The 26,353-nt window shown below is 43.0% G+C and overlaps 1 long non-coding RNA gene across 1 annotated transcript; it reads left to right on the top strand.

The window, feature by feature from the left end:
• Window positions 1-7,171: 7,171 nt before the first annotated feature.
• On the top strand, window positions 7,172-26,059 carry LOC116794706. The gene is made up of 3 exons (XR_004359864.1): window positions 7,172-7,185; window positions 21,942-21,944; window positions 25,975-26,059. It is a non-coding gene; the product is annotated as an uncharacterized LOC116794706 (long non-coding RNA).
• Window positions 26,060-26,353: the final 294 nt, after the last annotated feature.

Below are 26,353 nucleotides of genomic sequence, written 5' to 3'. Positions count from 1 at the left end.
TTCTAATTCGTCAGTTATACCAGACTGACAATTCAGGAATGTTCTTAAGGGATTTCTCAACAGGCTGTAGTGTCATTTGTCCTTGGGGATTAAATAAGAGCATCTCACCTAATTCACATGTTGCAGTTGTAAAGGTCTCAAGCACTGGTAAGACTAAAATGTCTTCAGCTTTCTGCCAGGCACAATGCAGTTTTGAGGACTTTCAGCTTAGTACAGAACATATCAGGAACACTTCACATATCAGAATATATTTGATATGTTCTAATATGTGAAATGGAATGAGTAGCCCACATACCACTGTGGCCTTGAATTTTATGAATAGAAGCCATGTGCACACTGATCAGAGGGATTTTCTGCAGAGTCTAAATACAAATAAAGGAGGTCAGCTTTTCTTTTAGGAGCAGAGGGTGAGAAGGAATGTGAAATAGCAAGGCCTACTGAAGCTGTAAAGCACAAAGGATGTTCCAGTTAACCACAGAAGTACTTGGGGTAGGAAAAGAAAATGGGAAAGAACAGAAATCCAACCTTTGGCTGAAGTGCTGCTGAAATGAAGCTTAGGACTCTGAACTCCAAAGAAGGAAATTTTCTCTTGCCCTGAGATTCTGGAATCTTGCATTCTATAGTTTGAGTTTCATTGTAGTCTCTGCCAATAAATTATTCTGTACATCATACTACTTGACCTTGTAATCTCCCCACAGCTTTTAACTATGTGGATAATTCAGACTGATTTTCATAGCACATAACAGAATGTGTATCACCTTTTTTTTTTTTTTTTTGACTATTAGACAGCACTGCAAGTGTCTCAGTAACACAGTACTCAGCAAAGAGAGGTTTGGGGTTTTTTTAGTTCATTAAGGCCTGTTCTGTTTCTATTCCTCTTACAGCTGCCCTGCTGGAACCACAACCAACTTCACATCTTTCTGGCAGTAGGATAAAAGTCTCTTGATAGAAACTCTGAGACTATAAACCTCCCCATGCCTTCACTCCCTTACCTGTGCACTGGGTATCACACTCTTGTCCTGGAAAAAAGGAGGGGGGAGAGACATCAATTAAGCACCTTCATAAAACAGCATCTTTTTAAATAGCCATGAGCAAAGTATTTATGAAACTCCCCCAGTCCGAGTCATAAAGTCAGATTATGAAAGTAGCTTGGTCTCACTAGTTATAAAACACACAGAAATGTCTGAATTTTCAATAGTTTCTATTGGATTATGCGATCATTTATATGTTTGTATTAGCATTTATTTGTTTGCATGTAGCTCAGGAAGTTATGTAAAATAGCACCTTGCAAATTTGTTCCAGAGTCTAGAGGTTTGACCTGCAGAGACCGTATGTCACCACATCAAAACCAAGTAACAGAAAAGACACTAAATTCAAACAAGAATAGCTACAGTGAGCTACAGCTCACTTTTACTGTAATCTCCTGCAGGTCTTCCTGTTACTTAGTTGTATAGTGAGAAATACAGATTGTACAAAAAGGCACTGGTGCAACAGGTGCTGGCATCCAAACACAAGAAAAACAAATCCCTTCCTATTAATTCAAGTCCATCCTGCTTCCCATGATTTCCTGCCCTCCAGCACAGCTCAGTTCCTAGGAAGAGTTGCACAATACAAATACACTGTTGCCTGTGCTAACAAAATAACTGACCTGCCACGAAAAAGCTGGCATATTATCTCTTCTTGGTAACTCCTAATAGCTAAATTGCATCTGATAATGCTGTTTGCTATTAATGTCGTTTTAAATAAACATAATGTTTACAAATCTAAAGAGAACAAACAGTGGCATGGCCTCTTCCATGCAGGGTGTACATTAAATGACACATTTTAACGCAAAACTACTACATTAGAACCACTGAGGTTAAAGAACATATCTCACAGTCACAGTGCTCTAAATTTGCTGGTCAGATATGATCCTCCAGAAAATTAAAGGCTGAGGAGGGGAAAAGAGCATCAACAAAAAATACTTTCTAATGTTATTGGTGGTAGAGGAGGGGAACAACCAGCTTTTCACTGAACTCAGTTTCTGTTTTACGAATCAATTCACGTTTTCTGCTCAATATGGTCCAATATGAAGAAGTCTGAGGAGAATGAGCTAGTCAATATTCCAAATCTGGTCCAGTTTTATTAATTTTACTGTAAGCTTAAGTGAAAGAAATATACTTAAATAACCAAGTTGGAGCTCAGACTTGCAAACACTAGTCCTGCTTTGGAAATACTCCAGTCTGTGACCTTTGCCTCAGCCACTTTAGGAAATGGAGCTGATAACCCAGGAGTAAGCCCAGGAAAATAAATTAAGCATCTGGAAACTTAAGTGTGCGTAGAAGAAGGAATAACGATTTAACAGTGAATAGATAAAATCCAGAAGTAATTCTAGGCCAATGACTAAATCTCAGGATTTCTCAGGCACAGGGAGCAATTGAAGTAGCAGGTTGCATACCTCCCCTGCTCTCTTCTGCTCAGCCCAGAGAGATGCCCTAGGGATGCCCTGCTGTTTGCACAGCCTTTACAGACCACAGTGCCACAGAAACCTGTGTAGTGCAGGACCTTCACCTCTGAGGAAGGCAACAAGAACTTAAACCAAACCCAATCCCAGCACTGAATCTGTTTGGCTGCTAGACTGCTGGGGGGAAGGGGTTCTTGGAAATACAACTCTTACTTCAGGACTCTCATGTTTGATTGTGAAATGCTGTGAAAAGGCAAGCCCATCCATATACCTAAGATAAACCCTCTCCCAAGATCAAAAGTATGAAAAGGAGAACTTCTCTCAAGAACTAAACACTTTCTACTGAAGTAGGGGAAGTTTTGCTCCCTTGATTGTAGAGGCACCTAAAGCAGGACTAGATTGCACATGTATCAGACTGACACAACAGGTGTTCTCTGTCCAAGTCTTCATTTCAACAAGAAGATTTACTCACCAAATGACCCATCACATAACACCAGCTGACCTGCACCAGTCAGACCTACCTGCAGTGCCTGCGTGGCTCTGACTGTACAAGACAGAAGAGCTTCTTTGACAATTCTTCTTGCACGAAGTGTAAGACCTAATTCAGGAAAATCAGAGGGCAGATCAGAATATTAGTGTTCTATTTGCCACCTCACCATTGGTAAACCTGTATTTGGTCACTTTTATACCTCAGCAGCTTGCCAGTGCTCAGATGTTTGAAGGCTCTGTTCTGATTTTTAGCACATGATAGAAGTAACACTGGCATTTGATTTCAGGATTTTACTCTTTCCTTTGTTTTAATTTGACAATCCCAAAGGACATGGCTAAAAGCCATAGTCATATCTGGGTCCAGATTCTCACATCTGATTATTAAATGTCTTTGAAAGATTATATGACTAGGAATAGCATTGTTTGAATGTGATTTTGTTAAGCGTTATTGAGGGCTTTTAGTTCCCTTCTTCTGTTCCTCACAGAAAGTTCTTACTCACATAATTGTAATCCTTAAATTCTTCAGTTCGCATATGCCTTTCCTAATGCACAGGAACTTTGGGCTTAGGTATGGTTATCTGGAATGACTGCTTTGCCATATGACTTAAGAAAAACCTATTAAGCCTCCCATGCTAAGGACAAGGCCTCTTTGAAGTTCTTGTTATTTAGTCTCCCACAGAAACACATCATACATTTGTGCTGCTTCATGTAGACTTACTTCTGATGACTGTGCAATCAAACAGTCTGATCTGCTGTGGGCTGTGGGTTGTGGGACATGCTCCCAACAGGGAAACAGCTGCTTTTCTCCAGCTGGCACACAACAGCCTTGTGTCAAGACCCTTCCTCAGTGCCAGAGGTTGGTGTACTGGGAGGACACCTTGTCCCATGAAGGGCACTGCTCTCTCTTGTCAGTGCAGGAAGAGGAAATCAGAGAGAAATTTGTACATTATATTCCACTAATATCCTATAATTCTAACAGCTGGATTTTTGATCAATACCTACATACAGTTCCTGTGGAAAGGGGTTCAGTTGCTCTGCATGAAAAAAAGGCTTTGCAGAGAACTTTTTACAGAGGCAACACGGGGAAATCATGTCACAATCCCATTCTCTCTTCTTCTCCACCATTCACCTTCTCTTCAACTCAATGACACTTAAAGAATTTATCTGCACTCACAGACAATCTAGGGGACGAGAATCCTCTGAAAAAAACTCCCCTGCTGGTTTCAGAAGCCTTGTAGAGCTGCTGCGTTGCAACCAGGCTGCAAGTAAGCAGGGAAGAAATAGGACAAAGTGACAAGGGTGGCTCCCTCACCCTAAAAAAGCTGGAAAATCTGGAGGTGAGGCAGACCGTGCCCTCACCTGTAGGTAAGGAGTGGAGGATTTCCCTCCTCTTCCACAGGAGAAATCTATAAGGAAACTGTTGTGGCATTTCCTTGTGTCTCCTCCCGTGTGATTTCCAAAATTGTTGTTACACAAAGTTGTGAAATCTGCCCTGTCCTTTCCAAGTGGGAGGGGGCAAGTACAGGCTTGCTGGAGCTGGATGACAGCAAAAGACAGGGATGGGCAGAGTGTCTCACCCTGTGTCTACACTGGCACAAGTAGGAATTTCTGTAGTACAGGAGGAGCTGGTTCTGAGCCAGCCTACTGAGGCTCTCAGCAGGCGTCCGTCGTTCATTGCTTTGGCTTGATAATGGTCTAAAAACAATCACTGAGCTACTGGTTGGCAAACTCAAAACTCTCTGGCATGCACACACTGATAGAAGGAGTCCCAGGCACCTCTATCAGCTGAAAGATATGCTGCCAGTGGCTGGGGGAAAGCAAAACAGAGGAGGTGGGTGTGGTGCAGGTAGGCACGTGTACACACGTGGGCCAATGAACATACTCAGCTAAGGGAGAGCCAAAGCAGAGGTTGCTGGACTGTTTGAAAGTAAGGATGGAAATATTTAGCACTGGGAAAGTGGTGTCCATTCACTCATTAGGATGTTGCTATGTGAAATTTCCACAATTTTCCTTGGAATGGTGGTTTGGTAGGCTTTGAAGTTCTGACTTGGTAGGGCAGATGCATTTACTCATGGAAAGGGAAAAAGGGTCTCATTTCATCCAAGGAGCTATAAGGTAATTCCTTCAACCGTTCATACTTGGCAGATCCTACTCCTCTTTCTGCCCATAGTAGATAATTCTTTCCACTTCCCTCATAAGCACTGCAGTGTCTTCAGTCCATTCCTGCAACTGAAGGGTTGATCCTCCAAACTGAAGCTGATAAAAAAGCAGATAAAAAGAAGCTCTGAAAGAACCCTCTAAAAGCAAGCTCATCCATACTCTTTATGTAGTCCCTGCCCTTTACCTTACTTTTACCTTTAAAAGTGTTAAAGGTAACCTGAAGGACTCAATCCAACTAGCTAGGACCCTCAACAGCATGGCCAGCAGAACCTTTCTTTGAGTTGCTCTGAGTCAAGATTAGTCAAGTCTGGTAAGTAAAACAGTCCCAATCCAGATTTTGCATTCCTGAAGGTGAAATTTTTTCTCCATAATTTTAGCTCTTTCCCGTGAGCCAGAAACTGGAAGTCTGCTGGCTGTGTATTTTGTGTGATAGAAACAGTGTAGGCAGGGTGCTTTTTAAACAGCTCAAGAGTGTGGTGGCACAGACAGCTGAGACAATCCAGCAGCTTCCCCCACAACTTGGCCTTTCCCTTTCTCCATCCCTGCTCCTGGGCCCTGGAATCTCATGGTGAATCCTTTATGATCTAGGACTCTTCCAGAGCCAAGACAGCTTGCTATTTTAGGGGGAAAAGAAAAATCCAGTCATGTCACATTAAGCAACAAAAACGGCTTAAAAAAAGCATCCAAGAAATGTGAGAACCAGCGCAAAACAGAAGTAGGAGCATGTGGCTGGGATGTACCAGCTCCTGTCTGCTGACCAGAAGTGGCAAATCTGTCATGCAGAACATCAGTGAAAGACAAACTTTTCAATCTAGACCAGAGTCACTGAGCAGCTACTGCAGGAGCCTGCTGTCAAGTTTGGCAGAACCTTCCTGGAGAGAAAATGCTGAACTGAAAGCATGTACCCAATAGGTGACAGAAATCATTCAGAGTCTACTAATATCGTGGCAAGTAGGATTCAAAAAACATAAAGTGATTGACTTTGCTGCTTCTGTCACAGTAAGTGACTGATAGGAAAAGCCTGCTGAAGAAAAAGTTGAGCGCCAAACTATCTCTTAGTTCTCCAGGAAGGATAAGTTAACATTTTAAATGGTAAATTCAGATTTCAAAGCAGCAGCAACAACAAAAACCAAAACAAAAACCCCAAAAAACCCCCCAAAACCCCAGCCAACAATCTCAAAACCAAAATAGCTGTAATTAAGACTGAATATTTATGGAGTAAAATGAAAGACTGACCAAGAAAAAAAACATGTCACTGGTGAATTGAAGAACATTTCATATTTACAGTGAACTGCATTAACAGATTTAAGACTTTTTTCCCCTGACTTTTTTAGGCAAAATTCCCATTGAATTATTCCCATTGAACTTGCTACAGAAAGTTGACAGGGAATGCATATCTGAATTTCAAAGAGGTCTCACAAAGATTTGAGCTTTTTGCTGAAACATAGGACATTTCTTTCACACAGAAAGCAATTGAGGGGCTGGAGAAAACCAGCCTGTTTTATGTGCCTAGTTACATCTTCTGCATCAGGTCAGACTTAATTTGCGATTTCATGGATAAGGCCATCAAATATTAGCTTTCCAGGAACTAAGCTGCAGCTGAATAAGAGCCTGAGTGTCTGATCCAAAAGCCATTGGCAATGAAAAGAAAGTTTCCAGTGATCTGTGGAAATTTAGACCTTAGAACAGGAAGAAATGATTCTTCTTCAGATTCTTTTCTGAGTGCACAAAGAACCAAAGCCTTCTGGCCAAGAGCAGGCACACGGTGTCCTTGGGATGACTTGTACATACAGACCATCAAAGCAGCCAAACAAGACAATACTGAGTTCCTGGAAAAATGGGAAGCAGAAGGAAAAAAGGAGGGGAATAAACAATAGCAATTTTTTTACTTACTGGAATCCAAGGTCATCTTCACCGAAAATGTGGTTGGTTACTATAATTTGGAAAATGACTGTTGTAATCTGCCTGTTGGTAATTCCCTGAAAAGCAAATGCAGGCTTTAAGCCAGCAAGCTTTTATTTTGTTGCACAGGAGCTGTTATAGCTTTTCATCTTCCTGCAGAACACTCTTTTAAAACTTGAGCTTTCTCAGTGGTTGAAACATGCCTGAGGTAAGAGAGCAGCATCTGCAAGAGGAACCCTCAGGGTAGTAGCTGGTTTCCCACTGGAGGATACCCAGGTAGGGAAGCAGAAGGGAGGTGTGGGCTGAGGCTGGTGCTGAGTCTGCTGTGCTTCAGTTACTCCTAGTTGAAGATGGTATGGATTTAATGAGGGCTAAGGGGAACAAAAAGGGCCATAAATCAACTGCTCTGTCACAATATGGTCTTACCTCAGCTCATTGCAACAGAATCAGCCCTTGGTAGGGCTGGGGCAGGACAGAGTAACTTTTTCACTGTTCACTGAGTAGCAATGCACCTCTGTGACACAAAGATCTCTGCCAAGATCATAGATGTGTCTCTGTCTTTCTGCTTGTAGCAAGCAGAAAGCTTGTAGCAAGCTTGTGCTCGCTAAAGGTGCTGCAGATGTAGCACACACAGCACCAAACAACTCAGTCATCCTAGGAAACACTGAAGGAAGAGATGACAAGGATTTAATGGTTCCCATACAGTCACAAAAAATGACAGCTCAATCTGCACTAGGAGCAAGCAGTGACCTATAAATCTGAAATGAAACAGATTATGGATACTATGGTGTACATCAGCAAAATGTTCCCAGGCACAGTTCTGGAGAAATGACTATTCAGCTAGTGAAAGTATTTTAACTAGATCTACACAGCTGATGTCAAATGTGTATGAAGAGACTCGTGCAATGTGGCACATTGATTTCAGTTCCAGTGACACGCTCTCTGCACGTTTGAGTTTTCCTGACAATACTGTAACAGCGAAGGCTGCTAAAATTGGTGTTTTTAAAAGAGGTAAAGAGGTCAGCTCAGTGTGAGAGGTGACTGTGACTTTCAGTAAAGTGCCCCTTAAGTGAACCGAGTCTGGGATACATTGTGCTTTTGTACTTCAAAGGGACCGTCTCTCTGTACATGTTTGGCTTTTAACACCATCCCTCCATGCGATTAAAGAAAGCCACAAGAAAGAGGTTTCTACATTATTATCTCTTCCTGGAAAACCAACCTGTCTGTTTCCCCGAAGTTTGCTGGTACAGAATCATGCAGCTTTAAAGGCAGCCAGACATTTTGGCTGCCCATCCACTTGCCTCCCATGCAGCTGTCATTATCTCTGTTTTACTTTACCTGGAACTTAACAATCCCTCACTCTTTTTCCTCCTAGGTTTCAATAACTCTTCGAAATGGAAATCAATAGCGTTCCTTTTACTCCAAGGTACAATCTTTGAGATAATCTTGTCATATAGTGCAGCAGCTGCTTGGAGCCTGTGCAGCAGAAATAGCCCTTAGATTAAGAGTTTCCAGTAAAGTAGCTGTCTTTTTCTAGCATTACACTGTTGACTTGTAACATTGGGCTATTATCAAGGGATTCAAGTGATATGTTAGTGGCATGACTAAGAAAACTCAGAAAGCTTTTTTTTTTTTTAATTATTTCACCTTGGAGACTTTAAATAAACACAGAATTCTGAGTCAGTGGGTTTCATTCCTGTCAAACGGTCATTGAATTTAAACAAAGTAACCTCAAACCTCCCATTAGCGGCACTGCATCTGTAATTTCAGTTTCTGTTTTGCTTTTAACAGCCTTGTAAATGGGTTATAGTAATCCTACTTCTTTTGTAAGAAGATTGTCCTCACCAGAGATACCTGAGAGACCTCAGGAAACCACCCTCCACCCCCCCCCTTCCCCCAGAAGTGTCAGGTTTGTGAGTGAGGAAGAGCTGGCATTGCGAAAATCTGGACATAATTTAACAAATTTTCTCAGTAGACAGGGTCAGAGCTTCATGCCCTGAAGATTCAGGGCAGTGTCCCTGATGCAACCAGAGCTGTGCAGATGGGTGGCCTGATCCTTCCCTGGAAGAGAACAGCACAAACTCAAAAGACCTGAGCACTGGAAGTGAATGTGCTACAGCTGATAGTTCTCATAATCCAAATTATCTGAAATGCCAGATGACCTCAGAGAGAAGCCAGATTTCTGTTAGTACTGGGACTATGACTTATGTATTAAATTTCTAAGGAGTTCACAGTAAAAGTGACACATGGAAAAGCTGAAAGTGGCATATTCTGAGAAATACACTGGCAGGGCTGGGGACATGATTGTGAGCACAGGACTGCAGCCAGGCAAATTGTTGCATTTGGTTTGCTTTGGGTCTTTTTTTTAGAAGGAAGTTTAGCTCATCTGCTTTTTGGAATGTTACATATAGATATATAGATACATATGCTACAGATAAAGATGGCTTTGTGGTGAATTGTGGTACCATAACATAAATGCAACTAGTTACCCCTCTGCTCTGTCCATGTAGGATATCCATGCACATAACTGCTCCCCCAGCCTGTCCATGAGACAGGAGTCACCTTGTTAAATATGTCTTTTTTTCCCCCCACCCTCAGCAAAGGTGGACTATCTCCTTAACTTGTACTTGCCTCATCTGTTGTAGTCACAGAGTGAACTGTCAAGAGCAGAAACAGCAGCTGAAGACAGGTGTTTTAGTCTGAAAAAGATCCAAAACTTTCCTTTAAGGGACTCATGTCTTTCAGTAAAAATAACTGAATTTAACACTGCCACAATACAGTTTATGATTAAGCTATTTTTTGGTAAACTTAGATTTCTAACAGGAAGTTATTGTAACTTGCCTTTCCTTTTCCCTCAGACTCTTCTGTTGTGTGGAGGAAACTTGGGTTTATAAGCAGAGAACTAAAAAAATAAAGAGTAAACCAGTTTATAAGTGTGCAGTTTGGCTAAGAGGCTGCCTTCCATACTGACAGTCACCACAAAACCTTCACCAGCATTCCCAAGCTAAAGAACACTCCCATTGAAGAACCTGTACTGCAAAGAGTCCTGAACACAACTTTGTTTACAAGGAGGGTCCCAAACCCCAGTGAAACTTGTCCCTATTGGGACATTTGAGTACTGCACAAACAGATTCACATAATTTCAATAAAACTAAGGCCTGGTGAGAGCTTGGTTGCAGAGGTAGACCAACTCTCTCTGTTTGTCAGGTCTGTAGAGTTGGTAAGTAAGGGGAAAATACATATTGATCTTGGTCAGAGAAGTGGTGCATGGCTTCCTTTTCCCTGGAGAGCACAGTGGTGTTCTGTAGGAATGGGCCAGCTGAGGGGATGTGAAAGCAGCTGCACAGTGACTTCTTCATAGCCCTCTTTATTGCCCACGTGAAGGGACAGTCAGTAGCTGTCAGTCAGCTTGGATTTTAAGATTTCTTCCTCTACACACTCCCGGCTTGGTTTTCCCCTGTTCCAGAGAACTACAACTGGCTTTGTCCCAACTCCTTCCTGCTCACAGCTCCTTCCTGTGCAGGCAGATCCCCTCATCACGATGGCCCTGCTGGTCGAACAGCAGCAGCTCTGACTACACTACATGGAGTACAGTTCCTTCCCTCTGTGACAGACAAAAGCATCCTGGATCTCTGTCTCACTCCTGTTATGATGCTACTTGGCTGCCCATAATACCTGGTATTTTATTGGGCTTGCAATATTTTCTACGGGAAGAAATGACAGGGCAGAAGCAAGTGTTCTGCAGGCTGAAGCTGACTCACAAGTGCCTTTGCTATTGCAGTAATATTTCTGTAAGTCTAGAGAAATGAGGCTGAATTCCAGATAGGCTGTCCAGGGACAGCTCATTTTTGCCAAGCAGATGGGAGAAGGTTCAGGCAATAGGCTTGAGAACAAGAGAAAGTTCAACAACAAGAAACAGCAACAAACTTCTCTTTAGCCATTGTGTAGGCTGCTTGTGTGATCTGATATCAGAAATACCCAGAAAGCTAGAGATATATGCAGCAATAAGTCACTTAGTTGAGTGTCTGTTCATTCAAACCAGAATTACTCTACAATGCCCGCAATCCATTAGAGACAAAAGAGCTTAATTGAAAATAATCTGGTGAGAGAATTATTTATCCCAGAAGTGTGTGGCTGATGAGCAGGAGTTCCAGGTCCCAAAATAGCTCCATTAAATCTCAACAAACTAAGGAAGCATCTCCCTCAGTGCTGATTTCTGCAAAACACAGGACTCTAAAGCCACCTCATCTGGCAGCTTTCCAGGACTGTGATGGACATTGAGAGCATTGATTCATACTAACACTGTTCTTCCTCAAAACACAGGGGGATTTTGAAGCATATCCAGATACACGAAACTTTCCTTTAAGCAATAATCTCATTGCAAAGTACTGACATGCTGAGAATTCCCCCTGCCCTCCCCATTCCGAGCATAACTGCAACAGAAAGTAACAAAATGCATCCCAGTGTTCTGCAGCCTAGGCTGGGGCAGAGCTGAAATGCTTTTTGATGGAAGTTTTTAAGATACAGATTCTAAGCTGAAGTCTTTAACCAGGACTTAACCAGCTTTCTCCAGGCTCAGCTATTTTCAGCTTACATCCAAAATTCATAACTCACTGAATGATTCCATCCAGTTCTTCAAAGACCAAGCATTTTGAATAAGTGCCACCTTCACGTGTTAAAAAGTAATTTATTTTTGACTCACATTTTTACTTTCTTCCTATGCTCAAATTCCCTTTTCTAATCACCATTTCCAGTTAACCCTTACCATTTTCTGGAGATATGTTCACTAGCTGGAGAGAGGAAACGCTGGACCCAAGCACCAGAATTAGTCAGTGATGAAACAGGGGTTTGTTTTATGACCAAAAAAAGCTAGACTGGAAAAAACATATCCTCTGTGGTACTGACTCAGTGTGATGAAGAGTGGCAGACAGCAGTACTGTTCTTCTTAGGTCATTCCCTGCCAGGCCACTTCAGTGCTGCAGTACAAATTACAGGAATTGGCAACAGCCAGAGGCACGATCCAATTCTTAGCAACAATAGCAGGGTTCAAAGGTGGATTACAGATATGTTGATTGAGTATGGGAAGAAGAAAATAACTGATTCATTGTTAGAGGACAGAGCATTTGATTCAAGCTCTGCTACCAGGAATATTCAGAAATGTATTGCTGCAATGCCTCGGTGCTGAGCCCATCAGAAATCATGTCACTCACTCAGTTTGGAACAGGGAGTTAATTACCTCAGATTATACCTCGTGAACACACGTCCTGTCTCTCATGCAAGTTCTTCAGCCAGGTGTGTACTTAACCCCCCAGCAGCCATTCAGCCACAGCAATCCCCTGGTGAGATGCTTGGTGCCAGTTCTGGGCTGTGGGTTGAAACTCCTCTTGACTGCGAAGGCCTTTCCTCTCCTGAACAAGTACTTCTGGATGTAATAAATACTAACCAACAGTCAGGATGAATGATCTGGAGGGGAGATTAAAGAGCAGTAGAAGAGTAAGCAAAAAAGAATTCAACATCATTGAAGGAAAATATAATTTATTGTCACTGAGCTTAACTAGCTCAGAAAAATGCCTTAGAGGAATACCCCTTATTTGGTAGTTAAAATTACTGGAAAAAGCAGCAGGAAGCATGCTGGAGAGAAGGGGAAATCCTGCTGCTATGCCATAGCCCAGTTGAACAAAATTTCTATTTTCACTCCAGGTTGCACTCTGTGCCACTCACTCCTACTGACAAAAAACACACACACCATCAGTCAGTATTGAGATCACATTCAGCAGAAAACCCTCACAAAGTCTAGCTCTGGTAAATCACAAAACAAAAATACTCACATTCTAAATGCTCCAATTCACAGTTTCCTGAGTCTGTTTAATAGAGGTGGATATTTATACTTATATCTGACAGATCTCAGTTTTTTAGCTTGCTTATACTTCCTTTGGAAAAAGCTCTATTTATAACATCTTTTTATAGAGCATAGTCAATGAAACTAATGTAGAGTTCTTTTAGTGAACTTATATCTGGAAGGACACTGCTTTAATATTTTAAGAGCAGGGGAAATGCACATAGGTCCACAGAAGCAAAAAAGAAAGGTTTGAAGAGACTGATAATACAAAAAAGGGAAGATCTGAGTTTGGAGTGTCTGCAGTGAACCCCAGAGAAAAGGCTGGAGGGGACCAAAAGAGAATATCACCCCTGTAATGTCAAAACAGGGCTGAGAAGGAAACCAGAAAGAAGGTGCAGAAAAACTTAAAGTCCGTGGGTAAGGAAGAAGTGGCTGACAGGAACACAGCCATTGCAAAGCTGTTATCCCCAGTTTACTTTGACATCTTTACTAGACACAGTTTGGCCTGAGATGAGAGGGAATCTAATATTCATTTAAAAACACTCAGTAAAACGTCCCATCTATGAACCCTACAAGGATTCCCTTTCTTCTGCGTTTATTTTAGTATAAACATTTTCTTGTTTTATTATTCTAAAATTGTTCTTTATTTGTTTTAGTATAAAAGAAGAATGTATGCTGCAGAGTCCTAGAAGAAGATTAACAGAACATTTCTGTTACTGGGGCCCAGACTTAAAAGGGCACAGGCATTTGAACTGTCCTAAATTGGCCTTGGTATTAGGTAAGTGACATTTAAGAGATTTCAGTGGAGAAAATATTATTGAATATCAAAGTGCAGTTAAATGGATTTCTGGAATGCCGTGTTGGGTTGCTGTGAGCTATATCAGAAAAAATGTATATATACTTCAGTAGTCACCTGCTCAATCTGCATTGAGTGGAACAGATTGCCTGCAGGCCTTTAGTTACCATCAGAACCAGCATCAATAAGCACTCAGGTAGCAGCTGTTTGTTCAGGGACATGGGGCTTGTGTGCCCATGAGTGGAACCCTATGGGTGACAGCAGCAGCAGATCTTCACAAGTGAAGTGCTAAGGACCAATATTTTAAGTTAAAACTGATGAGCAAACAATCCACTGCTTATAAAGCTTGTACTCATTTGTTGATATTTGGTATTAAGAGCAGGCATTAGCCCTCCCACAGCAAAAATCAAAGTTGTTATAAAAGGGTTCATCTATCCCAAGATCTTAAGTCTTACTCAAGCCAAACTTCTTAACAAACTGCTCCTTTAATCACAAGACTGCCAACTAGCAAAGGGTTAGTCAGAGATTTGGTTGTGGGTGAAAAGAGAAAGACTTCACAAACTTGTCATTCACCTGGGATACTCCTTTCTCTTCAGCTTACAGCTCTCAGCCTTGTCCCCTGACAGCTTTTCCTCTCTTGCCTTTCCCCTGGGCCCAACACAGCAACAGACCAAATTCCACCCTGTGCCTTGGGGGGAAAGATAGCAAGGAAAGATGAAACCATTTTAGTTGTCTCAAAGACAAGAGTATGTAAAAAGTCTGTCTACATTAAAAATACACTAAATTCTTCTTGTCTTCTAAGTATTTGACTTTGAGCCTTATGAACCTTATGAAGTGAAAGTTCAGAAAGACAACTGTGCAGGAACCAGGAGTTGAAGCACAAACTCTTCTATAAGGTCAGCCACTACTAATGAATTACCACACTAACTTTTGGTCTAATCAAGCCTGGTTTTGCACTGCTACAATTACACCAGTATATGCCCCAACATGAAGTTCACTCTCCACTCCAGTAAGAATTAACTGTGTTAGCCTAAGGCACCTCGAACTTAGTGCACTTCTAATCATCTGATGCTGCTGGACTCCATTTTAACTCTACAATCATGAACAAAGACTTCTGCCTTTACATAGACAATGGTCTCTATATTCTACAACAAGATGCAGAAACCAAAAGGGTACTTTGGTATAAGCTTCATACTTCTCTTATACAAGCACACTTTTTCTTGAGAGCAGCTTTTTCCTTTTAACTTGTGGTACCAATATTTTTAAACTACAAAGCAAGGGCTGTATACTTGCAGAATTAAAGATAGATGCAATCTTTAGAAAAAAACCCCCACAGTTATTCTCCCACATCCTGGGTGGCTGCAAGATCCTTTACATGTTATTAATGACCTTTCTATGTACTTCAGACTCAACCATTCTGGGAGAATACCTTATTTTACTTGGTTAGTGTTAACCTGAACCCCACATTTTTCAGTACTTCTTACTCCTGTGTCCCACTCCTAGGGTCATTCGAAGAACATTTTCTTCACTGCCTTCAGGGCTGCGTATCTGCATGAGCGTGGAACTGATCTTTCTCTGAAAGGCTTATAGTATCAATTCAAAGCTATTTGCACATCTGTTTACAACAGCATTACATGCATCCTCTTTCCAGGTGATCCAGAAAATCCCAGGAACAAAAGAGCACTGGGTTGCCACCAGCTGTCCTAGTGCGATAGATCTTCCAGTGCATCAGTGCCTTTGGTGCAGATGAAGCAGGGTATGACCTACAGGAAACACAGATTGTTCCCAAGTTACACAGAGCTCAGCTGATGCTAACAAGGATCTCAAACAAATGGGTACAATCTGTGCAGGCAACAGCAGCTCTCTGGATGTGAGAGCACTCTGCAGAGATAAGGTGAAAGATAGCACAGGCACTGTGTGCTAAATGATTCAGTCAAATGTCTTGCAGGAAATTGTTAATGTATTCTATTCCAGGAATGTTTCCTGGGAAAAACAGCTGGCAATTCAGAATAGAAGGCTTCAAGGCTGCCTCCATATCCAGCTGCAGCTTTGCTAGCAGTGCAGAGTAGGAGCTGACTTATAGTTAGGGTAGCTTTCCACATAATTAAATAGCTATAGAGAAAAGGCATCTATGAGTATGAGCAGGGTAAATTACACAAGCAGGGCTAATTATTAGGGTTTAAAACTGAACCCACAAGCTCAAATGTAGCTGGAGAAAGCACCAACAGACACAGCTAGGATTTTGGTGATACATGAAAAACTCAGATACTTTGCTACCTCAAATTTAGACAGTCCTTGCTGGTCTCAGATTATGTCCTCTTCTCTCATATGTATTCTTCGTGCATGTAACTACCAAAAATCTGAGGATATGGAAAACACCTTTTGCATCAGCTTCTCTTTTAGCTTAGAATGCACCAGCAGGAAGAATTGAACTAGTCAACTGAGCTGGAACCTGTGCTGGTTTTGACTAAGATAGTTAACTTTCTTCATAGTAGCTGGTATGGGGCTGTGTTTTGGATTTGTGCTGAAAACAGTGTTAATAATTCAGGGATGTTTTTGTTATAGCTGAGCAGGGCTTACACAGACTCAAGGCCTTTTCTGCTCTTCACCCCACTAGGAAGGAGGTTGGGGGTGCACAAGAAGTTAGGAAGGGACAGATAACTGACCCCAACAGACCCAAAGGATATTCCAGACCATATGGCATCATACTCAGTGTATAAAGTTGGGGAAGAAGAAGGGGATATTCAGAGTGATGGCATTTATTTTCCCAAGATGTGATAGAGCCCTGCTTTCCTGGGATGGCTGAACACCTACTTGACCATGGGAAGTGGGGAATGAATTCCTTGTTTTGCTCTGCTTGTGTGTGGCTTTTGCATTTCCTATTAAACTATCTTTATCTCAACCCACGGGTTTTCTGACTTTTACCCTTCCGACTCTGTCCCCCATCCACTGTGAGAGGAGTGAGGGAGTGGCTGTGTGGTGCTTAGTTGCCAACTGGAGCTAAAGCACAACAGAACTATAAGCAGCTTCTCTGCTCTACAATTGCTTTTGTGTCCTTGCTCTGTGCTTGCTTTTTGCTCAGGTGGTGGGGAGGAGGCGAAAGGAGAGATGTAACCAAAGGAGTCTGCATGGAGAAACTGTTCTTTCACACCATCACAGCAGATTTTTCCAGCAGCACACTTTGAAAGTTGTAAATCTTTGGGGTAACAAGGATCAAAGGTCCTGCAGGCCTAATTGACAAGCTTAGAAATGCTATCCCTCAGTACTGCACAACATGAGAACTGTCCTGACTTATTTAAGTGCTGATGATCTGACAGAAGAAAGCCACTCTCATGCAGAAGAGCCAGATAACACATTGGTAAGACAGCACAGCCCCTGCTGACTGTGGACATCAAACTTTACAGCTCTCTTGCCTTTTGGGAAGAGGTGAAAAAACAGGGAGTTCCTGCAAATGCCTGCACAGTAGGCAGATGGAGGAAGCTGTCACCATAATGATGACTGAGCAGGCTCATTCCCTTGGGTACATCCTGTACCAAAAGCCAGAAGTGTTTAAGAAAACTAGTGACTGGATATCCTGTTATTTCATCTGTCATTAATGGAACGGAACATATGGGTATTTTTTCTTCAAGCACATGACCAGCACCTCAACTTACAGAGGCTGTAAAACCCAACCTGCAGAGGATGAAGTGAAGGATGAATAGTCCTTCCCTTTATAAGTCAGGATGTTCCTGTGGGGAAATCATGTGTGGTAGAATCCAACCTAGCAGAGAACTGCATAGCAAAAGAATTTGGTAAAGCTGTGGGATGAAAAAAGTGAAGAATATAAATGTTGTTGGGTAAAAGTCAGCATGGATGAAAAGAGCAGAACGGTTTCAGTTGTGCTGATCTGCAGTTCATTAATTGTGCAAAAGCCAGCACAGCTGTGCATCTGGTGACCTCAGTTTTGACAGGTAATTAAAAATGGGATAAAACAAGGAGTGAGACAGGAAATATCACGGGGTGACCTTGATGTGTCTTCATACTGAAGAAAACAGAGGGGCCTTGGGAATGCTCAAAATCTGTGAATTGGACCCTAGAAATAGACAGGAATGAGTAAAATTTTGAAACTTCATGGGTAACTCTGGATCCTGCTGGCCAACAATTTTTTTGGTCTGGAGGCTCAGGCTGTGTGGTTTATATTTGCCGGCTTTTTCTCACTGACAAAAACTTGGTTTTGTTTGGGGGATTTTTTTGTTTGTCTCTCAGAACAGGCTGAGAATTTTATTTCACTAAATATTATGAATCCACGATGAAACTGAGAGACGTGGTAATGCTGCCAAAGCCACTGCATCAGGCGTGTTTTCTGCTGAGCTTTCTGCTCAGCCCTTCTCCCGTGCCTCGTGCTTTGTCTGAGTTCAGGTACTATGTGCCCTGCTGGTGCTTCCAGCTGTCCCATCCTCACCTCTCCTCAAGGAGACAAGAACAGAGGGGCAACCCCTGCCTATTTGCTGCCTACCTCCTGTCACAGGAGGGCTGTTTTGATGCCTAGTGAACCTTTCTAGTGCCGTCGTAGAGTGAGGACAAGAAACTGCTCCTAAGCAAAGAGAAACAGCATTCAACACCCTCTGTTGCTCTCTTCCCCCAAACAGCAGCAGCCTTTGGGAAAGAGAGGGGTTAGCTGCTCCCTGGACAAAGGGAGCTCTGGACTGTAAGAGAGGGGTCTTAAACTCCAGCTCTGTGCCTGCAGATGTTGGACCAGCCCTTGTCAATTAAAGGAATGACACAACTTCCTATTGCAAAAGAGTCCAAAGGTTAAAAAAGAAGGCAAAAGTAACATAGGATAACAGTGCTGCACAAAGCCAAATCCTTGTGTAGCCAAAGTAAAACTTAACCAAGTTATAGTCTTTAGTAAAATCACAACATTGTTCTGTTTACAGATTGATGACTCGCCCAAATCATCCACTGTGTCAGTAGCTGACTCAAAGATTGAGGATAAATAGAAATTTGATTAAATATAGTCACATCCCTGAACTGATTTGGACACTAAAGAGTGTAGGTGTGTTTCACCTCAACCTACAGCATAATTTAGCATAATTTAATGCACTCTGTCCTAAAAATGCTAATTTCTCCCCAGAGGGAGCTTAGGGAGCACACATCCCTGCTGTAAGAAGCTAATGACCATGGAGGGGAACCATTCTCCTACATCCCAGTGTCCAGCGGCCTCTCCCCTAGAGGCAGGCACTGTGGGGTGGTGCCAGCTCTTTCAAGAAGAAAAAGAGAACGAGGATAAAAAAAATACGGGGGTAGTAGGAAAAGTGAGGCCATTTCCAGGAAGAAAACAAAGAATCACTCCAATTGAAGAAAAAAGCAAACAAAAAGTGGCCTGAGGAAAACTTGGCCTCTGAAAAACAATGGACCAAGATGGAGAAGGAAAAGGTGGGTAGGGGAAGTTTTTGTGGTAGAATATGTGATTTTTAGGAATTTGAATTTCCTTTCAAGGGAAAACTGCTATTCCTAACACTTCCCTTTCTTCTGAGAAGTTTTCTGAACTCATGTACATGTAAACGATGTGTCAACGTCCCACGCCTTAGGTGGCCCCTCCAGATACTGATGAGCCCTTGTTTTCCTTGGAAAGCCATTAACAGGTACACACAGAGCTGCCTTCTCTCTGCTGCACCTGGTAGACACAAACATCCCTTCAGGGGATGTGATCAGTTCCTGGCTGAGTGATAACCTGACTGATCATCAGCAGCTAATGGTTCTATTTTGGGAAGGCGAGCAAAATATTTTGCTTCTACAGGGACTAAAAGAGAAGTCTGGAATGGGAGATGCAGTTCCCTTTCTCTGAAACCTTGGCGTCTCAGTCAGGCATCGGTTATGACGCCACTGGGCCCCGGGAGGAGGCCTAGAAATAAGTCACAGATGAGAGGGTGGATGAGTGACTGGTACAGCAGCACAGCTGTTGGTGCTCTGCGAGGAATCCTTCCCCAGTGCTGCTGGAACACAGTCAGCAAAGCACGGCATGAGTGTGGAGGGGCCTCGTGCTGCTGGCACTCTGCCAGCAAAGGATGCTGCTCCAATAATTAGCTGGAAGCAGTTTTCTCACTGCCCCGTTGCGCAGTGTTGAGGGTGTCTGCTCAGTCACACCTTACCTTCACTGGCCGTGTGTACAGGCAGGCTTAAGCAAGACTGAGGGAGGGTGTTGTAAACCTCCCCTTTCTTGACTCCCTCCCAAACTCGTTTGCTCTGTGTATCCTGCTCTCTTACTCTGGGTCCCTGGCACTCCAGCTGTCACCAGTATTGCTTGTTTAGTGTTTACAATGCCAGTTATCCCTTTATCCCTACTTTTTTTAAATTTTCCTTTTAATTTAATTGGAAAGGAAATAAGTGAAAAAAGAGAAGTGCCGCACGAACAGCCCTTGGAAACTGCTGTGTGTGACCTCGGCTTGTGGAGTTTTGTAACTGTTCCAGCTCAGGTGACTGGGATGTAAAAAATGTACCACAAATCAACACCCTTTCGCGCCCCTGGTGTGACAGCACACACATGCTCAAACCATGCCTCAGCCATTTCCTCTCCAGAGAAGGGCAAAGCCTTGGCAACCTCCAGCAGAGTTATGACACATGTAAATGATTTTATGAATGTTATTTATAAAAGGCTCATCAGAGTCTCTGTGTCCTTAAATTACGAGTTAAGGGTGGGGATGTTATTTCGTGAGAAGATAAATCACATGTTCTGACATGATGGCAGTCTTTAAAAAGAAACCACCCTACAGTATTTGGACTAGCTGATTGGATATTTTCCTCCTGAGTTTACAGGCTGGCTCCAGACATGAAGCTGCTGAGCAGAATTGAGCCCATGCCAAGTCATTGTTATGCCTGGACAAACACAGAGTTCTTCTCCCTGCTTTTGACATAACATATCCCTGCACAAATGTGGCTGCTTTACAAGTCCCTTCTCACCCAAGAGAAAATCCTGAAACAGCTGGGATCTCTATCACCAGGGCATCAAGCCCGTTTCATTCACGTGACAGGAGATCTGTGCCTGTGTTGGGGGGTGAGGAGTGTTGAATCCCCCCCTTTCCCCTGCAAGAGAAGTTTCTGTAGCTCACTGCTAAAGCATGCTTTGAAACCAAAGCAAAATATTTTTTTTTCAGACTAACTAATTCATGGTCCCACCACCTGAATTCCAGCTGATGCTGTTTTCATTCCTGTGGATGAGGTTTGAAGCACATAAATATGCTCGTTAAAAAAAAGGAAGAGGCCGCAGTCTTTTGGGACTGAGTACCACAGGGGACCACTGTGCATTGTTCCTACTGTTATTTGAGGTCAGTGGGTAAAATCAGCTTCTTCAATTGCTGGGCTTAGATTCATTAAAAAAATGGAGCTGGATTTTAAATAGGAGGGGGGGAAATTTTGATTTTTTGCTGCAACTGCCAAAACTGAACTGTTCCTTGCAGACTGCAGCCAACACACAGGGAAATGAGGATTGTCCTCTGTGTCCTGCTCCAGATGCTGCCCTTGGGCAGGAACTGTGGCTACCTGTGCCTTGCTCAGAAAAGGTGCCAAGAGGGGCCAAATCTTTGAGCCAGTGAGAAGAGCAGAGACTACGCTCTTGGTTTGGAAGATCCATAAGTGCCTAATAGTAAAATGAGAAGGAATGATTCCCAGCACCGTGTGTACACCCCTCAACGTGAAAACTTTAACTTGTCAAGTGTAGAGGAAGGAAAGCTCATTAATCTTGGGAACCCTCGATCCCCTGTGTCTGGGGAAGGGGTCACTGTCAGCTTGACAACATGGAGAAAAAAGGCTCCTTCCCAACCTTCCCTTCTTCCCACACTTCCCTATTTCCCCATCCTCAAACCTGATGTTCAGCTCTGCCAGGTGCACTCCTCTCATGCTTGTCCTTGAATGACCCCAGCAAATTCAGGCAGATCAGAGCAGGGATAAATCTAACTCGCTGGCCTGGAAAACCAATACAGCTCCAACATTTGTGCTCAGATGAGGTTCCCAGATGGGAGAAGCCAGGCTAAGTTCTGGCTTGACACACTTCTCCTTGCAAACAATCCCAGCTCCCAGGAGAGGGGCTGAGTCAGTGCTGCCCCCCCCCCTCACACAACGGGAGGGGACCTGCAGCCCTCACACAGCTGGTTTCTTCAGATGCAAATTGCCTTTTGCTCTGACCTCCATCTGCAGCTACATTTTCAGAGAAGCAGCACAGAAATCAAAGGACTTGTCGTGCAATCTTTGTTTAACTTGTCACTCGTGCTCTGCAGTGTCTCTTAACAAGACTGACATCGTTGGCTTCTTTCTGCTGAAAGGAAGGCAGCAGGGAGGGGGTTAATGCACTGCTTCCCACTACATCCCAGGTTACTGTTACTTTGCAAGCCAAAGACACTGCAGGCCAGTCAGTAATTGGGTGAATCATCAGAACTTTGATCCTCAAGACCCTTCACTCTACCAAGCACAGAGGGAAAACACAAGTTAAGGCCCAGATTTGTCCTTGGTTCAGGCTTTTTATTCAGAGCCTCTGCTTACCAGGATTTCCTCTCTACCATGGTGCTTAATTTCTCAATTAAGCTGTCACATCTCCCTTGTTTCTGCAGGCAGAAGGCTCAGTCAGAGGCCACCAGCAGCTTCTGACACCAACACACAAACATCATGACTCATCCTACACATACCACAATAAACCTTTCATTGCTGCAGATATATCTAAATGTATTGAAAAGGTGCCATAAGATACTAATAAAATCCAAAGAAGTATTTTAGGTTCTGAACTAATATATCTCTTTTCAGCATTGGAGTAAACTCTTTAGTATCTGCTAGTTGAGTTCTCTAGTAATCCCAAATTCCTCTGTACATCTTTACACCTTACTGTATAACCTATATTTAGATGCAGAGAACCTATTATTTTTTGGCAGTAGGATGTTAAAAAAATGTTCTCCAGTGAATTCTTATCCTCTCCTTCAGAAAGTTTAATTCATAAATGTTTCAGGTTTCACATTTGAGCTGCTGTAAAGCAAACAGTGGCAAGGAGCCTTGTAAAATACCACTTATTTTGTGTGATGCAACTCAGCTCAACGTGGTGTTCCCTCAGATGGGCAACGCTCTCTCCTCACAGCAACACTGTCTGCACTGCTGCTGCACCACACCAGGAAAAGGTTCCACTGAAGCATTCCTGCAATTCAGTCTCATTTCAGAGAAGTAATCAGAATTTTCTATGGCTCCTTCAAGCCCTTCTTAAACACCAACAATGGTTGTGATACAAATGTGGTCATCTTACTAATATTTAATTGAGGCAGGAGCTCTCTGAGGCCGTGAGCAAGCAGGGGCAGGGAAAGTGGAAGATGAGGACACCGGGGTGAAGGAGTGGAATGTGGCCATGCAGGTGGCACCATGGCAGGCAAAGGGCACTGATTGCTAATGCAGAAGAACCAAGGACACAAAATGTGTCTCCTGTTGCAGCACTGGGAGGAGAAAAATGCTGCCTCCTGCGGGAAAGCCAGCCAGGGCTCTCTGATTCCCATAGGTTTCTCAACAACTTGAGTCTTAGTTTCCTCAGTTCAAGGATACAGGCATGAAATCCCGTTTTTTTCTTTTGAGACCCTTTTCAGCACCGTGTTGCATCACTTCTACTATGAGGTGGATGAAGGTAGAATTAAGAAAGGCATCTGCTTTACAAGATGGCAGCATCCAGCAGGCACTCAGGAGGAAAAAACCCCTAATGAGTCAGGTTTTACACCACTTATAATGCAATAGGAAACATTAAACACACTTACAGGCTGAAGTCTCTTGGGGTGGTGGGACATGGCACTTCTGAATCTGTTATACACAAATATGTCATGCAGATGTCTGAATTGCAGTGAAGTTTCTTCTTCCCAGAGGATGAGGACTCATTTCAGCGATATGATGGACTGTAAAGGAGTAAGAAAGATGATAAGAATGAAAAGAGGTTGCCTGAGACAAAGTTATTTTGAGAAAGTCAGTAAAGGTGGATCTAATGGGAGGTACTGAGGGTGCTGTACACCCCAGGCTTGCTCTAGGTACTGTTCTCTCTTATCAGAGACAGACAGAAATACTCTGAGGAACCAATTAATGGGAAAATGCTTTAATTTCCCAGATAACTGCTATAGAACAAGAGCTTCCAGCAGTGACAGACCCCAAATATTTTTGTGTGGCAGAGTTAACATTTCTTTCACTGACTATTAGTCAATGAAGTTTTGGTAACTATACTTACTTTCAGTTTGATCTTGCTGGGCACTCTGTATCCTGGGAGTGGTTCCACACAGTCATTTTTTGGCAACAGTTTGTCTGTCTTGTGATGATTTTTTCCCCCCTTTTTTTAAACATCTTTTTTTCATCTCCCTAATCTTGCTTGGTGCAGAATTTTAGCTTTGGATCCTAGGAGCTATATCACACCCAGTCTGCTTAATTCTGTTCTATAGCACTCATGGCAGGCTGCCTGGGAGCACACCCTGCTCTGTAACCTGCCAGGATCGATATGACATGACACTGCTAATTCCAAAGGAAAGCACCTGTAAGTACTTTGATCTGGGGGATATTTAAACAGGATGGTAAACCTACAAGCACAGTTCCAGCAGGGTAGAAGCATGTATGTGTTGACAGACACCAAAATCACACCACAGAGTGTTTTATATCTTGATTTTATGCACGGGGGTGTCAAACTTTCTATCAAGCTTCTACTCCCTACTCCCAGTGAAAGCTTAGAGAGCCAAAAAGTGTAACTACTTTTAGAATGAACTGAGGTTAAAATACATATGGGTGCTTTCCAGGCTGAGAACCCAAAAGTATGTAGATAAGGATATCTAAAAGATATCTATAAATGTTTGCATAACTAGCTTGAACTAGTTTCCAGGGGAATTTCATCCGTGTGCTAATTTCTTTAACATGGAAACACCTCTGCACCAAAAGCAGGTCACTGGGAATGCAGAAACCCTTTCAACATGCTGGGTGACAGCAGCTGGCTGAGGATGCAACATCTACTTGTCTCCTTGGGACACCTCCTGATCGAAGTGCTGCACAATCAGCACTTCATTAACAATGACTCTTTGCAATTGTCTGAACAGCCTCCCAGCTTTTTAATCAACGACTTAATAAAGGACTAAATGCAGAAGGAAGGCTGCAGACTGCTGATTTGGGGGCAAGTTAATAGACCAGCTGCCGTGTAAGAGGGCAGTCAGAGGACCCTTGAGCTCCTGTGCAGTGGAGGAACAGCCCGGGAGGCTCAGCCTGCACTAATTCACTGCACTGAGCCCAGGCACAGAGCCGGCCCCGCGGGGCTCAGCCGGGAGGGGAAGCGCCGTGGTCAGCACAGATAACTCCAAACCGCATCAACCTGAGCTCAGTGGGAACTGCACGGTCTGTGCTGATTTCTTTAACAAGATACTGGAGCTCCCACCGAGTCAGGGGGAAGTAACTCCTGCTGATTGCACAGGACTTCCCTCAGATGCTGTAACTGTGTTCAGTACAACCGAGATCAGAGCCGGGGGGGGAATTTTCTGTGGACTTTGTAACAGAAGCAACCAGACCTCTGCCACTCTGAAAGGGTCTTTCCTGACAATTTTACACCATAGAATAGAATATCAAGTTTACAGGATACAAGATCAAGATACAGTCAGCCACAAGCTGCCCACTGATTTGACTTACTAGTTTATATCCACCAGTTTCTACTCAAGAGAATGTTAGAAGTAGGTTAATTTTTCTTTCCAATAAGTGTACAGAGGAAAGAAGGTTAAGGAGAATAAAACTGTGCTTGATGACAGTAAAATAATGTCTCAGTACCTTTATGTGATTCTCCTGACCATAGCTTTTGCTAAAATGCTTTGTTGAAAAGAGAGAAATGTGCATATATACAGATCCCATGTTTATATAGGCTGAACTGACTCACGTGCTCTACTCCCCAGCAGTCTTTCTGGCACAGTTTTTTTCCTAAATAGAAATTTGAGAGCCATCCTTTGCATTATTCCCTCTGATTTCTATTGGCTTACTTCCAATATAAAAAATAAACAGGGAAGGAAAAAAAAAACCACCAAAGAAAATTGATCCATGCCTCAAAATTCATCTTTTTTTTTCACATCCTGGAAGTGCAATTACAGCTCATGGGCATCTGTGTGGCCTGTAAAGGGCAGTGGGAGCCCAGGGAATGCTCACACAGTGGGAGGATGATTCACCCTGCAGCAGACACAGAAGCTCCTCAGAGCCAGGAGGATCCTGAGGGAGACTGTGACATCCTCAGAGCACTTTCTTTTGTTTTGTGAAGAGCAGGAACTTTTCTCCTCCCCCTGTCGCAGCGCTTACCCTGAGCTCAGCCTCAAAAGCGAGCAGGTAAAGTATGTGTTCGTCTCTAAGATATTCCAGAACCTTCTGGATGCAGTCCTGTGCCGTGTGCCCTGGGATGACCCTGCTGGAGCTGGGAGGTGGGACCAGATGACCCAGGGTGGTCCCTTCCGGCCTAACCCATCCTGGGATTCTGTCCCAGCATTGTCCTTGCAGAGTCATGCACCATTACAAAACACTGAGCTGTACCAGCCTCAACAAAGAAATCTATTTCCTTTCCAAGGAAAAGACTATCTAAAACTCCAACTATTCCCTGGCTTTCCCATATTTGCATATTATGGACTCTTTTGGTCACAAAGTCTATAACAGTCACATTTTATTTCACAACAGCAATTAAGCAAAGCAAATTTCACCTTCTGATGAATCAGCTACTACTTCCATGGTTCCAATT

Source organism: Chiroxiphia lanceolata, chromosome 16 (genome assembly GCF_009829145.1).
Source record: "Chiroxiphia lanceolata isolate bChiLan1 chromosome 16, bChiLan1.pri, whole genome shotgun sequence".
NCBI lineage: Eukaryota > Metazoa > Chordata > Aves > Passeriformes > Pipridae > Chiroxiphia > Chiroxiphia lanceolata.
Note: the sequence above shows the minus strand (reverse complement) of the source record. Positions and strands in the feature narration are given on the sequence as shown.